The sequence below is a fragment of the Triturus cristatus genome, chromosome 1_1 (assembly GCF_964204655.1).
Source record: "Triturus cristatus chromosome 1_1, aTriCri1.1, whole genome shotgun sequence".
NCBI lineage: Eukaryota > Metazoa > Chordata > Amphibia > Caudata > Salamandridae > Triturus > Triturus cristatus.
This window is the reverse complement of record NC_140579.1, coordinates 944,203,834-944,221,262: the sequence shown is the minus strand read 5'-3', so window position 1 is coordinate 944,221,262 and position 17,429 is coordinate 944,203,834. Positions and strand designations below refer to the sequence as shown.

General features: G+C 49.1%; 1 protein-coding gene across 2 annotated transcripts in view; it reads left to right on the top strand.

Moving 5' to 3' along the window:
* LOC146871331 (uncharacterized) overlaps positions 1–17,429 on the top strand; it is a 733,473-nt gene that overhangs the window by 15,677 nt on the left and 700,367 nt on the right. The window lies entirely within an intron of this gene.

Below are 17,429 nucleotides of genomic sequence, written 5' to 3'. Positions count from 1 at the left end.
ATATATATACAAATATATATATAAATGCATATATATATATATATATATATATATATATATATATATATATATATATATATGCATATGTGTAAGCATAGAGAGGTAGAGAAGTAGAGAGAGAGGTAGCGAGAGAGGTAGCGAGAGGTAGGGAGGTAGAAGAGTAGAGAGTGAGAGTGAGTAGTAGAGAGAAGAGTGAGTAGTAGAGAGAGTAGTATAGAGTGAGTAGTAGAGTAGACATTAGACAGTAGAGAGTGAGTAGAGTGAGTAGTAGAGAGTGAGTAGTAGAGAGTAATAGAGAGAGAGTAGTAGAGAGTAATAAAGAGTAAAAGAGAGTAGTAGAGAGTAATAGAGAGTAGTAGAGAGTGAGTAGACAGTAGAGAGTTGTAGAGGGTATTAGAGAGTGAGTAGTAGAGAGTGAGTAGTAGAGAGTAGAGAGAGAGTGAGAAGTAGAGTGAGTAGTAGAGAGTGAGTAGTAGAGAGAGAATAGTAGAGATTGAGTAGAGAGTAGTAGAGAGTGAGTAGTAGAGAGTGAGCAGTAGAGAGTGAGTAGAGTAGAGAGTAGAAGAGTGAGTAGTAGAGAGTGAGTAGAAGAGTGAGTAGAAGAGAGTGAGTAGTAGAGAGTGAGTAGTAGAGAGTAGTAGAGAGTAGAGTAGAGAGTGAGTAGTAGAGAGAGAGAGAGTAGAGAGAGTAGTAGAGTAGTATAGAGTGAATAGTATAGAGTGGGTAGTAGAGAGTGAGCAGTAGAGAGTGAGTAGTAGAGAGTGAGTAGTAGAGAGTGAGTAGTAAAGAGTAGAGAGTGAGTAGAGAGTAGTAGAGAGTGAGTAGTAGAGAGTGAGCAGTAGAGAGTGAGTAGTAGAGAGTGAGTAGTAAAGAGTAGAGAGTGAGTAGAGAGTAGTAGAGAGTGAGTAGTAGAGAGTGAGCAGTAGAGAGAGAGTAGAGAGTAGTAGAGAGTGAGCAGTAGAGAGTGAGTAGTAGAGAGTAGTAGAGTAGAGAGTAGAAGAGTGAGTAGTGGAGAGTAGTAGAGAGTGAGTAGAAGAGAGTGAGTAGAAGAGAGTGAGTAGCAGAGAGTAGTAGAGAGTAGAGTAGAGAGTGAGTAGTAGAGAGAGAGTAGTAGAGTAGTATAGAGTGAATAGTATAGAGTGGGTAGTAGAGTAGTAGAGAGTGAGCAGTAGAGAGTGAGTAGAGAGAGTAGTAGAGAGAGTAGAGAGTGAGTAGTAGAGAGTGAGTAGACAGTAGAGAGTTGTAGAGAGTATTAGAGAGTGAGTAGTAGAGAGTGAGTAGTAGAGAGTAGAGAGAGAGAGTGAGAAGTAGAGTGAGTGGTAGAGAGTGAGTAGTAGAGAGTGAGTAGTAGAGAGTGAGTAGTAGAGAGTGAGTAGTAGAGAGTGAGTAGTAGAGAGTGAGCAGTAGAGAGAGTAGTAGAGAGAGAGTAGTAGACAGAGAGTAGTAGAGTAGAGAGTAGAGTAGTAGAGAGTGAGTAGTAGAGAGTGAGTAGTAAAGAGTGAGTAGTAGAGAGTGAGTAGTAGAGAGTGAGTAGTAGAGAGTGAGCAGTAGAGAGAGAGTAGAGAGTAGTAGAGAGTGAGCAGTAGAGAGTGAGTAGAGTAGAGAGTAGAAGAGTGAGTAGTAGAGAGTAGTAGAGAGTGAGTAGAAGAGAGTGAGAAGAAGAGAGTGAGTAGTAGAGAGTGAGTAGTAGAGAGTGAGCAGTAGAGAGAGTAGTAGAGAGTAGAGTAGAGAGTGAGTAGTAGAGAGAGTAGAAGAGTAGTATAGAGTGAATAGTATAGAGTGGGTAGTAGAGAGTAGTAGAGAGTGAGCAGTAGAGAGTGAGTAGTAGAGAGTGAGTAGAGAGAGAGTAGTAGAGAGAGTAGTAGAGAGAGTAGTAGAGAGAGTAGAGAGTAAGTAGTAGAGAGTGAGTAGTAGAGAGTGAGTAGTAGAGAGTGAGTAGTAGAGAGTGAGTAGTAGAGAGTGAGTAGTAGAGAGTGAGTAGAGAGTGAGCAGTAGAGAGAGTTGAGAGTAGTAGAGAGTGAGTAGTAGAGAGTGAGTTGTAGAGAGTGAGTAGAGAGTGAGTAGTAGAGAGAGAGTTGAGAGTAGTAGAGAGTGAGTAGTAGAGAGTGAGTAGTAGAGAGTGAGTAGTAGAGAGTGAATAGTAGAGAGAGTAGTAGAGAGAGTAGTAGAGTGAGTAGAAGAGAGTGAGTAGTAGAGAGTGAGTAGTAGAGAGTAGTAGAGAGTAGTAGAGAGTGAGTAGTAGAGAGTGAGTAGTAGAGAGTGAGTAGAAGAGAGTGAGTAGTAGAGAGTGAGTAGTAGAGAGAGTAGTAGAGAGATAGTAGAGAGTGAGTAGTAGAGAGTAGAGGGTAGTATAGAGTGAATAGTAGAGAGTAGTAGAGAGTGAGTAGTAGAGAGCAGTAGAGAGTAGTAGAGAGTGAGTAGTAGAGAGTAGTAGCAAGTGAATAATAGAGTATTGAGTAGAAGAGAGTAGAAGAGAGTGAGTAGAAGAGAGTGAGTAGTAGTGAGTGAGTAGTAGAGAGTGAGTAGTAGAGAGAGAGTAGTGTAGAGTAGAGAGTGAGTAGTAGAGAGTGAGTAATAGAGAAGTAGAGAGTAGTAGAGAGAGAGAAGAGAGAAAGTAGTAGAGAGTGAGTAGTAGAGAGTAGTAGAGAATGAGCAGTAGATAATGAGCAGTAGAGAGCAGTAGAGAGTGAGTAGTAGAGAGTGAGTAGAGAGAGTAGTAGAGAGAGTAAGTAGTAGAGAGTGAGTAGTAGAGAGTGAGTAGTAGAGTAGAGTAGTAGAGAGTAGTAGAGACTGAGTAGAGTGCGTAGTAGAGAGAGAGTTGAGAGTAGTACAGACTGAATAGTAGAGAGAGTAGTAGAGAGTGAGTAGTAGAGTAGAGAGTAGAGTGAGTAGTAGAGTAGAGAGTAGAGTGAGTTGAGAGTAGTAGAGAGTGAGTAGTAGAGAGTAGTAGAGAGTAGTAGAGAGTGAGTAGTAGAGTTAGTAGTAGAGTGAATAGTATTGAGTGAGTAGTAGAGAGTAGTAGAGAGTGAGTAGTAGAGAGAGTAGTAGAGAGTGAGTAGTAGAGAGTTGTAGCGAGTGAGTAATACAGTAGAGAGTAGTAGAGAGTGAGTATTAGAGGGTGAGTAGTAGAGAGTAGAGAGTGAGTAGTAGAGAGTAGTAGAGAGTGAGTAGTAAAGAGTAGAGAGTGAGTAGAGTAGTAGGGAGTGAGTAGTAGAGAGAGAGTAGAGAGTAGTAGAGAGTGAGTAGTAGAGTGAGTAGTAGAGAGAGAGTAGTAGAGAGAGAGTAGTAGAGAGAGTAGTAGAGTGAGAGTAGTAGAGAGAGAGTAGTAGAGAGTGAGTAGCAGAGTGAGTAATAGAGAGTAGTGAGTAGTAGAGAGTGAGTAGTAGAGAGTGAGTAGTAGAGAGTGAGTAGTAGAGAGTAGTAGTAGAGAGTAGTAGTAGAGAGTGAGTAGTAGAGAGTGAGTAGTAGTGTGTGAGTAGTAGAGAGTGAGTAGAGAGAGTAGTAGAGAGAGTAAGTAGTAGAGAGTGAGTAGTAGAGAGTGAGTAGTAGAGTAGAGAGCAGTAGAGAGTGAGTAGTAGAGAGAGCAGTAGAGAGTAGTAGAGAGTGAGTAGTAGAGAGTAGTAGCAAGTGAATAATAGAGTAGTGAGTAGGAGAGAGTGAGTAGTAGTGAGTGAGTAGTAGAGTGAGTAGTAGAGAGAGAGTAGTGTAGAGTAGAGAGTGAGTAGTAGAGAGTGGGTAATAGAGAAGTAGAGAGTAGTAGAGAGAGAGTAGAGAGAAAGTAGTAGAGAGTGAGTAGTAGAGAGTAGTAGAGAATGAGCAGTAGAGAATGAGCAGTAGAGAATGAGCAGTAGAGAGCAGTAGAGAGTGAGTAGTAGAGAGTGAGTAGAGAGAGTAGTAGAGAGAGTAGTAGAGAGAGTAAGTAGTAGAGAGTGAGTAGTAGAGAGTGAGTAGAGAGTGAGTAGTAGAGTAGAGTAGTAGAGAGTAGTAGAGACTGAGTAGTAGAGAGTGAGTAGAGTGCGTAGTAGAGAGAGAGTTGAGAGTAGTACAGACTGAATAGTAGAGAGAGTAGTAGAGAGTGAGTAGTAGAGTAGAGAGTAGAGTGAGTAGTAGAGTAGAGAGTAGAGTGAGTAGTAGAGTAGAGAGTAGAGTGAGTTGAGAGTAGTAGAGAGTGAGTAGTAGAGAGTAGTAGAGAGTAGTAGAGAGTGAGTAGTAGAGTTAGTAGTAGAGTGAATAGTATTGAGTGAGTAGTAGAGAGTAGTAGAGAGTGAGTAGTAGAGAGAGTAGTAGAGAGTGAGTAGTAGAGAGTTGTAGCGAGTGAGTAATACAGTAGAGAGTAGTAGAGAGTGAGTATTAGAGGGTGAGTAGTAGAGAGTAGAGAGTGAGTAGTAGAGAGTAGTAGAGAGTGAGTAGTAAAGAGTAGAGAGTGAGTAGAGTAGTAGAGAGTGAGTAGTAGAGAGAGAGTAGAGTAGTAGAGAGTGAGTAGTATAGTGAGTAATAGAGAGTGAGTAGTAGAGAGTGAGTAGTAGAGAGAGAGTAGTAGAGAGAGAGTAGTAGAGAGAGAGTAGTAGAGAGAGTAGTAGAGAGTGAGTAGTAGAGAGAGAGTAGTAGAGAGAGTAGTAGAGAGTGAGTAGTAGAGAGTGAGTAGAGAGTGAGTAGTAGAGTAGAGTAGTAGAGAGTAGTACAGACTGAATAGTAGAGAGAGTAGTAGAGAGTGAGTAGTAGAGTAGAGAGTAGAGTGAGTAGTAGAGTAGAGAGTAGAGTGAGTAGTAGAGTAGAGAGTAGAGTGAGTTGAGAGTAGTAGAGAGTGAGTAGTAGAGAGTAGTAGAGAGTAGTAGAGAGTGAGTAGTAGAGTTAGTAGTAGAGTGAATAGTATTGAGTGAGTAGTAGAGAGTAGTAGAGAGTGAGTAGTAGAGAGTAGTAGTGAGTGAGTAGTAGAGAGTTGTAGCGAGTGAGTAATACAGTAGAGAGTAGTAGAGAGTGAGTATTAGAGGGTGAGTAGTAGAGAGTAGAGAGTGAGTAGTAGAGAGTAGTAGAGAGTGAGTAGTAAAGAGTAGAGAGTGAGTAGAGTAGTAGAGAGTGAGTAGTAGAGAGAGAGTAGAGTAGTAGAGAGTGAGTAGTATAGTGAGTAATAGAGAGTGAGTAGTAGAGAGTGAGTAGTAGAGAGAGAGTAGTAGAGAGAGAGTAGTAGAGTGAGTAGTAGAGAGTGAGTAGTAGAGAGAGAGTAGTAGAGTGAGAGTAGTAGAGAGAGAGTAGTAGAGAGTGAGTAGCAGAGTGAGTAATAGAGAGTAGTGAGTAGTAGAGAGTGAGTAGTAGAGAGTGAGTAGTAGAGAGTAGTAGTAGAGGGTAGTAGTAGAGAGTGAGTAGTAGAGAGTAGTAGAGAATGAGCAGTAGAGAATGAGCAGTAGAGAATGAGCAGTAGAGAGTGAGTAGTAGTGTGTGAGTAGTAGAGAGTGAGTAGAGAGAGTAGTAGAGAGAGTAAGTAGTAGAGAGTGAGTAGTAGAGAGTGAGTAGTAGAGTAGAGAGTAGTAGAGAGTAGTAGAGAGTGAGTAGTAGAGAGTGAGTAGAGAGTGCGTAGTAGAGAGAGAGTTGAGAGTAGTACAGACTGAATAGTAGAGAGAGTAGTAGAGAGTGAGTAGTAGAGTAGAGAGTAGAGTGAGTTGAGAGTAGTAGAGAGTGAGTAGTAGAGAGAGAGTAGTAGAGTGAGAGTAGTAGAGAGAGAGTAGTAGAGAGTGAGTAGCAGAGTGAGTAATAGAGAGTAGTGAGTAGTAGAGAGTGAGTAGTAGAGAGTGAGTAGTAGAGAGTGAGTAGTAGAGAGTAGTAGTAGAGAGTAGTAGTAGAGAGTAGTAGTAGAGAGTGAGTAGTAGAGAGTAGTAGAGAGTGAGTAGTAGTGTGTGAGTAGTAGAGAGTGAGTAGAGAGAGTAGTAGAGAGATTAAGTAGTAGAGAGTGAGTAGTAGAGAGTGAGTAGTAGAGTAGAGAGCAGTAGAGAGTGAGTAGTAGAGAGAGCAGTAGAGAGTAGTAGAGAGTGAGTAGTAGAGAGTAGTAGCAAGTGAATAATAGAGTAGTGCGTAGGAGAGAGTGAGTAGTAGTGAGTGAGTAGTAGAGTGAGTAGTAGAGAGAGAGTAGTGTAGAGTAGAGTGAGTAGTAGAGAGTGAGTAATAGAGAAGTAGAGAGTAGTAGAGAGAGAGTAGAGAGAAAGTAGTAGAGAGTGAGTAGTAGAGAGTAGTAGAGAATGAGCAGTAGAGAATGAGCAGTAGAGAGCAGTAGAGAGTGAGTAGTAGTGTGTGAGTAGTAGAGAGTGAGTAGAGAGAGTAGTAGAGAGAGTTAGTAGGGAGTGAGTAGTAGAGAGTGAGTAGTAGAGTAGAGAGTAGTAGAGAGTAGTAGAGAGTGAGTAGTAGAGAGTGAGTAGAGAGTGCGTAGTAGAGAGAGAGTTGAGAGTAGTACAGACTGAATAGTAGAGAGAGTAGTAGAGAGTGAGTAGTAGAGTAGAGAGTAGAGTGAGTTGAGAGTAGTAGAGAGTGAGTAGTAGAGAGAGAGTAGTAGAGAGTGAGTAGTAGAGAGTAGTAGAGAGTAGTAGAGAGTGAGTAGTAGAGTTAGTAGTAGAGTGAATAGTATTGAGTGAGTAGTAGAGAGTAGTAGAGAGTGAGTAGTAGAGAGAGTAGTAGAGAGTGAGTAGTAGAGAGTTGTAGCGAGTGAGTAATACAGTAGAGAGTAGTAGAGAGTGAGTATTAGAGGGTGAGTAGTAGAGAGTAGAGAGTGAGTAGTAGAGAGTAGTAGAGAGTGAGTAGTAAAGAGTAGAGAGTGAGTAGAGTAGTAGGGAGTGAGTAGTAGAGAGAGAGTAGAGAGTAGTAGAGAGTGAGTAGTATAGTGAGTAATAGAGTGAGTAGTAGAGAGTGAGTAGTAAAGAGAGAGTAGTAGAGAGAGAGTAGTAGAGAGAGTAGTAGAGTGAGAGTAGTAGAGAGAGAGTAGTAGAGAGTGAGTAGCAGAGTGAGTAATAGAGAGTAGTGAGTAGTAGAGAGTGAGTAGTAGAGAGTGAGTAGTAGAGAGTGAGTAGTAGAAAGTAGTAGTAGAGAGTAGTAGTAGAGAGTGAGTAGTAGAGAGTGAGTAGTAGTGTGTGAGTAGTAGAGAGTGAGTAGAGAGAGTAGTAGAGAGAGTAAGTAGTAGAGAGTGAGTAGTAGAGAGTGAGTAGTAGAGTAGAGAGCAGTAGAGAGTGAGTAGTAGAGAGAGCAGTAGAGAGTAGTAGAGAGTGAGTAGTAGAGAGTAGTAGCAAGTGAATAATAGAGTAGTGAGTAGGAGAGAGTGAGTAGTAGTGAGTGAGTAGTAGAGTGAGTAGTAGAGAGAGAGTAGTGTAGAGTAGAGAGTGAGTAGTAGAGAGTGGGTAATAGAGAAGTAGAGAGTAGTAGAGAGAGAGTAGAGAGAAAGTAGTAGAGAGTGAGTAGTAGAGAGTAGTAGAGAATGAGCAGTAGAGAATGAGCAGTAGAGAATGAGCAGTAGAGAGCAGTAGAGAGTGAGTAGTAGAGAGTGAGTAGAGAGAGTAGTAGAGAGAGTAAGTAGTAGAGAGTGAGTAGTAGAGAGTGAGTAGAGAGTGAGTAGTAGAGTAGAGTAGTAGAGAGTAGTAGAGACTGAGTAGTAGAGAGTGAGTAGAGTGCGTAGTAGAGAGAGAGTTGAGAGTAGTACAGACTGAATAGTAGAGAGAGTAGTAGAGAGTGAGTAGTAGAGTAGAGAGTAGAGTGAGTAGTAGAGTAGAGAGTAGAGTGAGTAGTAGAGTAGAGAGTAGAGTGAGTTGAGAGTAGTAGAGAGTGAGTAGTAGAGAGTAGTAGAGAGTAGTAGAGAGTAGTAGAGAGTAGTAGAGAGTGAGTAGTAGAGAGTGAGTAGTAGAGAGAGTAGTAGAGAGTAGTAGAGTAGTAGAGAGTGAGTAGTAGAGAGAGTAGTAGAGAGTGAGTAGTAGAGAGTTGTAGCGAGTGAGTAATACAGTAGAGAGTAGTAGAGAGTGCGTATTAGAGGGTGAGTAGTAGAGAGTAGAGAGTGAGTAGTAGAGAGTAGTAGAGAGTGAGTAGTAAAGAGTAGAGAGTGAGTAGAGTAGTAGAGAGTGAGTAGTAGAGAGAGAGTAGAGTAGTAGAGAGTGAGTAGTATAGTGAGTAATAGAGAGTGAGTAGTAGAGAGTGAGTAGTAGAGAGAGAGTAGTAGAGAGAGAGTAGTAGAGAGAGTAGTAGAGAGTGAGTAGTAGAGAGAGAGTAGTAGAGTGAGAGTAGTAGAGAGAGAGTAGCAGAGTGAGTAATAGAGAGTAGTGAGTAGTAGAGAGTGAGTAGTAGAGAGTAGTAGTAGAGGGTAGTAGTAGAGAGTGAGTAGTAGAGAGTAGTAGAGAATGAGCAGTAGAGAATGAGCAGTAGAGAATGAGCAGTAGAGAGTGAGTAGTAGTGTGTGAGTAGTAGAGAGTGAGTAGAGAGAGTAGTAGAGAGAGTAAGTAGTAGAGAGTGAGTAGTAGAGAGTGAGTAGTAGAGTAGAGAGTAGTAGAGAGTAGTAGAGAGTGAGTAGTAGAGAGTGAGTAGAGAGTGCGTAGTAGAGAGAGAGTTGAGAGTAGTACAGACTGAATAGTAGAGAGAGTAGTAGAGAGTGAGTAGTAGAGTAGAGAGTAGAGTGAGTTGAGAGTAGTAGAGAGTGAGTAGTAGAGAGAGAGTAGTAGAGTGAGAGTAGTAGAGAGAGAGTAGTAGAGAGTGAGTAGCAGAGTGAGTAATAGAGAGTAGTGAGTAGTAGAGAGTGAGTAGTAGAGAGTGAGTAGTAGAGAGTGAGTAGTAGAGAGTAGTAGTAGAGAGTAGTAGTAGAGAGTAGTAGTAGAGAGTGAGTAGTAGAGAGTAGTAGAGAGTGAGTAGTAGTGTGTGAGTAGTAGAGAGTGAGTAGAGAGATTAGTAGAGAGATTAAGTAGTAGAGAGTGAGTAGTAGAGAGTGAGTAGTAGAGTAGAGAGCAGTAGAGAGTGAGTAGTAGAGAGAGCAGTAGAGAGTAGTAGAGAGTGAGTAGTAGAGAGTAGTAGCAAGTGAATAATAGAGTAGTGCGTAGGAGAGAGTGAGTAGTAGTGAGTGAGTAGTAGAGTGAGTAGTAGAGAGAGAGTAGTGTAGAGTAGAGTGAGTAGTAGAGAGTGAGTAATAGAGAAGTAGAGAGTAGTAGAGAGAGAGTAGAGAGAAAGTAGTAGAGAGTGAGTAGTAGAGAGTAGTAGAGAATGAGCAGTAGAGAATGAGCAGTAGAGAGCAGTAGAGAGTGAGTAGTAGTGTGTGAGTAGTAGAGAGTGAGTAGAGAGAGTAGTAGAGAGAGTTAGTAGGGAGTGAGTAGTAGAGAGTGAGTAGTAGAGTAGAGAGTAGTAGAGAGTAGTAGAGAGTGAGTAGTAGAGAGTGAGTAGAGAGTGCGTAGTAGAGAGAGAGTTGAGTAGTACAGACTGAATAGTAGAGAGAGTAGTAGAGAGTGAGTAGTAGAGTAGAGAGTAGAGTGAGTTGAGAGTAGTAGAGAGTGAGTAGTAGAGAGAGAGTAGTAGAGAGTGAGTAGTAGAGAGTAGTAGAGAGTAGTAGAGAGTGAGTAGTAGAGTTAGTAGAGAGTGAATAGTATTGAGTGAGTAGTAGAGAGTAGTAGAGAGTGAGTAGTAGAGAGAGTAGTAGAGAGTGAGTAGTAGAGGGTGAGTAGTAGAGAGTAGAGAGTGAGTAGGAGAGAGTAGTAGAGAGTGAGTAGTAGAGAGTAGAGAGTGAGTAGAGTAGTAGAGAGTGAGTAGTAGAGAGAGAGTAGAGAGTAGTAGAGAGTGAGTAGTAGAGAGTGAGTAGTAGAGAGAGTAGTAGAGAGAGAGTAGTAGAGAGTGAGTAGTAGAGAGTAGTAGAGTGAGAGTAGTAGAGAGGGAGTAGTAGAGAGAGAGTAGCAGAGTGAGTAATAGAGAGTAGTGAGTAGTAGAGAGTGAATAGTAGAGAGTGAGTAGTAGAGAGTGAGTAGTAGAGAGTAGTAGTAGAGAGTAGTAGTAGAGAGTGAGTAGTAGAGAGTAGTAGAGAGTAGTAGAGACTAGTAGAGAGTAGTAGAGTAGAGAGTAGAAGAGTGAGTAGTAAAGTGAGTAGTAGAGTGTGAGTAGTAGAGAGAGAGTAGTAGAGAGAGAGTAGTAGAGAGAGAGTAGTAGAGAGAGAGTAGTAGAGAGTGAATAGTAGAGAGAGAGTAGTCGAGAGTAGAGTAGAGTGAGTAGTCGAGAGTAGAGAGAGAGGAGTAGTAGAGAGTGAGTAGTAGAGAGCACAGTCCTGTGTCTGGTGAGGGGTGTCCTGTGTCTGATTAGCACAGTCCTGTGTCTGGTGAATGGTGTCCTGTGTCTAGTAAGCGTAGTCCTGCGTCTGGTGAGGGGTGTCCTGTGCCTGATAAGCACAGTCCTGTGTCTGGTGAGGGGTGTCCTGTGTCTGTTGAGCACAGTCCTGTGTCTGATGAGGGGTGTCCTGTGTCTGATGAGCACAGTCCTGTGTCTGGTTAATGGTGTCCTGTGTCTAGTAAGCGTAGTCCTGCGTCTGGTGAGGGGTGTCCTGTGCCTGATAAGCACAGTCCTGTGTCTGATGAGGGGTGTCCTGTGTCTGATTAGCACAGTCCTGTGTCTGGTGAATGGTGTCCTGTGTCTAGTAAGCGTAGTCCTGCGTCTGGTGAGGGGTGTCCTGTGCCTGACGAGCACAGTCCTGTGTGTGGTGAGGGATGTTCTTTGTCTTGTGATTGTGCTCCTCTGTCGGGTGAGTGGTGTCCTGTGTCTAGTAGGCGCAGTCCTGCGTCTGGCGAGTGATGACTTAAGTCTGCTAAGGGGTATTCAGTGTCTAAAGAGTGGTGTCCTGTGCCTGGTGAGAAGAGTCTCGAGTCTGGTGAGGGATGTTCTTTGTCTAGTGAGTGGACTCCTTTGTCTGGTGAGCAGTGACCTGTGTCAGGTGAGGCAAGTCCTGTACCTGGTGAGCAGTGACCTGTGTCTGGTGGGGAGTGTTCTGTGTCTGGTAAGCTTTAAATCCCGTCAAAAAGAGGAAAGGGGGATGGAGCAAGCTCTAGATGTGTGCACCCCCCGCAAGGAAATAAAAACAACAAACAAACCCTCCTTCCCGGGAGGGAGGTAGGGCTGAAAGACTGCAAACAGTAGTGAAAGGGGCCAGCTGCTGCTTCTTGGGGGTGCAGTCGAACCAGGGCTGCAAATAACCTAAAACTGCACAACTTGAAACTGCAGAGCATAGCGCCTTCAAGTTGCAAAGCGCGCACTCCCCCAGGTAAGAACATTAACTACAGCAACACTTCAGGTCCAGTTCAGGCATTAAGTTACCCCCATAAAACGAGGCGTCACAGCATGTGGGTTCCTACGAATTTATCGAACTTCCATTGACAGGGTGTCGACTTGAAGGGGTCCAGCTGGTCGACTTTAAGGAAATAATGCACGTGTTTTAACTGCTGAAAAATACCCATATTGTTGCAGAAATATCCACGCAAAGAGCAGCGTAAGGTTTCTCCGATCTCCCCTACCTCTTGACCGGAAAGGCTAGTTCGTTGAAAAAAACATAAAAGGACACTGAACCTTATTGTTGGTAAACTTCTTTAAAAAAAAAAGAAGAAAATGAAGAAATCTTGAGATACATTTTGCTTAAAACTGCAAAAGCGCCGAGAACAGAGAAATGAAAAGCGCCGAGAACAGAGAAATGAAAAAAGCGTCAGCCATTGTTGAAGGCAAACGCGGTAATACAAAAAAAAGTGCCTAGCGGCTAATTAGGAGACACTATCTCCTGCCGCAAGTAAAAGATCAAATCCCGGTGGGCGGGGACAAAAGGGGACAGGGTGACAACCCTCAGTGTAATGATTGCCTCCGGTGCAATCATTACACGGTGTTTTGCATCATCCATGATGCAAAACGGCGCGCACCAATCGTATCTATTCCAAAAACCCTCTACATGGCAGTGCAGCGCATGCGCTGCTTTCGCCAGGCCGAGACCTAAAAAGAAAGTACATGTACGTGTAGCAACCAGGTGAAGGGGCCAGTAGCCATGGGAGGCTACAAATGATGACATAGCCAAAATAAGGCGGGACTAAGAAGCCAACCAAGGAATCAGAGACCAGCATTTACAAAGAACAAAGACACAAGCCAATGAAAAATAGGGACGGGGGGGGGGGGGGCTTCTCCCCGTACTAAACTACCCCAGATCTTCGCTGTTGGAAGGCGGACCCCGAGGAGTCGGTGAGACCACCAAGGGGGGGGCCCTCTCACTGCACGAAGTAGCCGAGCGCTGCCGAGAAGTCTCCTGAGAGATCCTTCTCCTATCCCGTACTAGCACAGTAACACCACCACACCGGACTCAAGGAGGTTGTCTCAAGACAAGCAATTCTTTATCATCAATAAAAGGTTACGAGTTCAATATTTACACGAAGGGATCGAGGGATCCACCAAAAGTCTCAATGTCTCTTTGGAAGGGTAGGGGTAGCGGGACAGTCTTTGGCAGGAATGTGGTACGAGGGTACCTGGGGCCCAGTTCTTATCCTCACGCTGGAGGACCTCCGATCTCGGAGGGGTCGAGCCGCGACGGCGTCAGCAGGGCTCTGGCGTACAGTTCGTGGAGAGCCGCGATTCAATCAGCAGGGCTCTCAAGATGGTTTCTGCTCAGCTCGAGCCGCGACGTCGTCAGCAGGGCTCCGAGGAAGGTTCCAGCGAGGTTGGGCCGCGACAGCGTCTGCAGGGCTCCGATGTTCCAGGTGGTTCAGAAAAGGGTTCACAGGAGGGAGCCGCGACGCAGTCAGCAGGGCTCGTGATGGTTCCGGCAAGAGTTCGTCTCCGTAGGGTCAGCCGCGATTCGATCAGCAGGGCTCTCGACTCCGGGATACAACTGCCGAGCTGTGGTGGGGTCGCCCCAGATATAGGTCTGGAGCCCTTTGATGTCCGGACCTATGCGCCCGAGGGGGCGGAGTGGCCGGGTGGAGGTGGCCAGACGCCCAGCAGGAGAGGCGCCAGGCCCATGGGAGTTTGCAGGGTGATCACACCTCGAGAGGGGAGGACAGTTGGGGGTCCCATCGATACTGTCCTCCGCCGGGGCGATGAATGGTTCCTGCGGCACCCCCTGGCCAGTTCGTGGTGCCTCGATGTCGGGGCTTCGCTGGGGTCGAGGCTGGGTTGAGCGGGGTCGCGCCGGCTGGGGCACGGTGTGACGTGGATGCCAACAAGATGGCGGAGCCACGAGGAGTATGCGACCACGTGCAGCTCCGGGTGAAGGGCCTTGGTGCAGTCCAGACGGGTGGCCCGTGACGGTCGGGGCGGGGAACGGCCACAATCCAGGGGGTTAAGGACCACGCCACGAGGCCAGGTCCAACAGGCGTCCCCCCCAGCCGAAGGCATGGAGAGTCACCCATCTCCTTGGGGATTCTCCTCGTCAAGGCGGAAGAAGCGGGACAGGCCGTCGGCGTTGGCGTGGTCATTGCCGGGCCGGTGTTCGACGTCAAAGTCCATCCCTTGTAGCGAGATGGACCATCGCAGCAGCTTGGGGTTCTCGCCCCGCATTCGCATTAACCATTGCAAGGGCCGGTGGTCGGTCTGGACCCGGAAGTGGGCGCCAAAGAGGTAGGGCCGGAGCTTCTTGAGGGCCCACACCACAGCGAAGGCCTCGCGCTCAATAGTGCTCCAGCGTTGCTCCCGGGGCAGTAGTCGCCGGCTGATGAAGGCCACTGGTCTGTCGAGCCCCCTTTCGTCAGTTTGGGCGAGGACGGCCCCGACCCCATACTCGGAGGCGTCCGTCTGTACCACGAACTCCTTCTGGTAGTCCGGGGCTTGCAGCACCGGAGCAGTACACATGGCCGTTTTGAGGGTGTCGAAGGCTGTTTGGCAGCGGGGTGTCCAGTGTACCTTCTTGGGCTGTTTTTTGGACGTTAACTCTGTGAGGGGGCCAACAATGCTCCCATAGTCCCGGATAAACCGCCGGTAGTATCCGGTGAGGCCCAGGAAGGCCCGGACAGCGGTCTGGGTAGTGGGGGGGTTCCCAGGTCTGGATGGCATCTATCTTCGCTTGGAGGGGGGCCACCTGCCCGCTCCCCACTTGATGGCCCAGGTAGGTCACGGATCCGTGGCCGATTTGGCATTTGCTGGCCTTGATTGTGAGCCCGGCCCGCTGGAGGGCAGCCAGGACGGCCTCCAGGTGGAGGAGGTGCTCTGCCCAGTGGTTGCTGTACACGGCAATGTCATCGAGGTAGGCCGCGCTGAAGGCCTCAAGCCCGGCCAAAACCTTGTTCACCAGTCTGTGGAAGGTGGCCGGGGCGTTCTTCATTCCGAAGGGCATCACCCGAAAGTGGTAATGCCCATCCGGAGTCGAAAAGGCGGATCTTTCTTGGGCGCCGGGGGTGAGCTGGATTTGCCAGTACCCGGCGGTGAGGTCCAGCGTGCTCAAGTAGCGAGCGGCCCCTAGGCGGTCGATCAGTTCGTCGGCCCGGGGTATCGGGTGTGCGTCCGTCTTGGTTACTACATTCAGGGCTCGGTAGTCCACGCAGAATCGCAACTCCGGGGGGTGACCGGGAGCTGCGGCCTTGGGCACCAGGACGACAGGGCTGGCCCACGGGCTGTCGGAAGGCTCGATGACCCCCAGGGCCAGCATCTTCGCTACTTCGGCCTGGATGCAGGCCCGCACTCGGTCAGGCACCCGGTAGGCTCTGTGTCGTATGGGGGGTTCTCCCCGGTGTCGACGTCGTGGACGCACCAGTGGGTCACCCCCGGGGTGAGAGAGAAGAGGGCTGCGTAGTCCCGCAGTAATCGCTGGCAGTCGTTGCGCTGCTCCGGGGTCAGGGACGAGGCGAGTTGGACCCCTTCGATCGATCCATCGTGACTGTCGGATTGCAAGAGGTCGGGCAAGGGCTCGGAGTCGTCCTCGCCCCCCTCGTCGGTCGCCAGCAGCAGGCTCAGTTCGGTCCGGGCGAAGTGGGGTTTTAGCCTGTTCGCATGTAGGACCCGGAGGGGGTTCCGGGGGGACTCCAGATCGACCAGGTAGGTGACGGGACTTTTCTTCTCCACCACCTTGAAGGGCCCGGTCCACTTGTCCTGGAGGGCGCCGGGTTCGACCGGGGCCATGACCCATACTTTCTGACCTGGCTCAAATTCTACCGTAGAAGTGTTGCGATCGTACCACCGCTTCATGTCCTCCTGGCTGGCCTCGAGGTTGGCTTCGGCTATGGCTCGGAACTTGCGGGTCTGGTTTCGGAGGGTCAGGAGGTATCGGTAGACGTCAGGAGGGGCGCCTCGGGGCTTCATCTCCCAGCCCTCCTTGACCAGGCTGAGTGGTCCGCGGACCGGGTGCCCATACAATAGTTCAAACGGGCTGAACCCCAGGGACTTCTGCGGGACCTCCCGATAGGCAAACAGGAGGCAGGGCAGCAGGACATCCCATTTCCGCCTGAGGGGTTCTTCCAGGCCCTGGATCATCCCTTTCAATGTTCGGTTGAACCGCTCAACCAGTCCGTTCCCCTGAGGGTGATATGGGGTCGTGAACTTGTATGTGACCCCGCATTGTTGCCACAGGGACCGCATGTACCTGGAGATAAAGTTCGTGCCACGGTCGCTCACCACTTCGCTGGGGAATCCCACTCGGGAGAAGATCCCCATCAAGGCCCGGCCTACCACAGGGGCCGTTATAGTTCTGAGCGGGACCGCCTCCGGGTACCTGGTGGCGTGGTCCACGAGGACCAGGATGAAGCAGTGGCCCAGGGCGGTTTGGGGGTCCAGGGGTCCCACAATGTCGATTCCGACTCGTTCAAACGGGGTGCTGACGGCGGGAAAGGGCTGGAGGGGGGCCTTGACCCGACCCCCCGTCTTTCCGCTGGCTTGGCAGGTCTGGCAGGACCGGCAGTGGTTGTCCACATCTCTCCGCATCCGGGGCCAGTAGAAGTGGGTCACCAGACGACTGTACGTTTTGTCTTGCCCCAAGTGTCCGGCGAGGGGCACATCATGGGCCAGGTTGAGAAGGAACTCCCGGAAGCGGAGGGGGACCACCAACACGCGGCCGGCCCCGAGTTCTGCCACTTTCTGTTCACTGTACAACAGGCCCTCGGCCCAGTAGATCCAGTGGGTGCCGGTCTGGTCACCGTTGGCTTGCGCGGTCGCCTGCTGTCGGACCCCTTCGAGAGAGGGACAGGACTGTTGCTCTTGCTGGAACTGCTCTCGGGTGGGGCCCCCTTCATGTTGCCATTGCGTCAGTTCTGGTAGGGCGCTCGGAGAAGCCATCTCTTCGGGGGAGGATTCGCTGGGTCCGGGGTCGGTGTCCGCCTCCTCCTCGCTGCTGGCGGGAGGGGGTGTGAGCCCCTCGGATCGGGCAGTCCCGGAGGTCGAGGAGGAGCGGGGGGCCTGGGCGGTCATGGACCGGGTGATGGCGCAGGCCCAATCAGCCAGTCCCAACATTCGGAGGTGCTCTCGTCGTTCTACTTGAGCCCAGGGGGAACTCTCCAAGTCGTTCCCCAGGAGGCAGTCGACCGGGGCGTCGTAGCGCACCGTCACCTTCAGCAGGCCCGTCACCCCTCCCCACTCGAAGGGGACCAGGGCCATCTGGCATAGGCTTTCACTGTTGTCGGCCGTCCGCACAGGGCACAGCACATTCGGTAGAATCTGTTCAGGGGTCACCAGGTGGCAGCGGACAGCGGTGATACTGGCGCCGGTGTCGCGAAGGGCTTCGGCCCGTTGTCCGTTGACCGTGACCTGCTGCCGGTACTTCTGGGTGTTGGTTGGGATGGGGGTGCAGGGTACCATCTCTCGGCTACCCAGGCAGACCAGGGACATGGCTGCCGGCTCCCACTCAGTGTTTTCTCGGTCGAGGGCCTCTTCTTCCTCCTCTCCCCCCAAGGCGGCGGCTGTCAGCTGCCGGGGCGGGGGCCCGCCGGCCCCGTTTCTTCGGTTCAGGGGGCAGGCCGGGTCGCTGGCAAAGTGTCCGGTTTGTTGGCAGCCATAGCAGGTCACTGGTGGTCGTGGTCCGGGTCGGGCCGGGCCCACCCTTCGCGCTAGGCTCGGGGAGAGATGTGGCTGCGAGCCCTCGAGGGGGGCTCCTGGGGGCCCCAGCGGGAGGGTCTCGGTTCCTGTTCGGCCCTCCCCCCCCACCGCGCTGGCGTGGGGGTCCGTTGGGGTTCCTCTGGTACTCCCCCATTGAGCTCCGGGGGACCCGGGAGTTGACCCATCGATCGGCCTCGACGGCAAGTTTTCGCGGGTCGGTCATTTTGCTGTCGAGGAGGTGCTGTCTCAGTTCCACGAAGCAATTGTTGGAAAGATGTTCCCAGACGATGAGGTCGACCAGTTGTCCGTAGGTGGTTACTTTGCTGCCTTTGATCCACCCTTCTAGGGCCCGACTGAAAAAGTCCACATATTCCACCCATGTGGTACCCGGGATTTTCTTGCAGTCTCGGAACCGCTGGCGGTACATCTCCGCTGTTAGCCCGTAGCGGGTGAGCAGG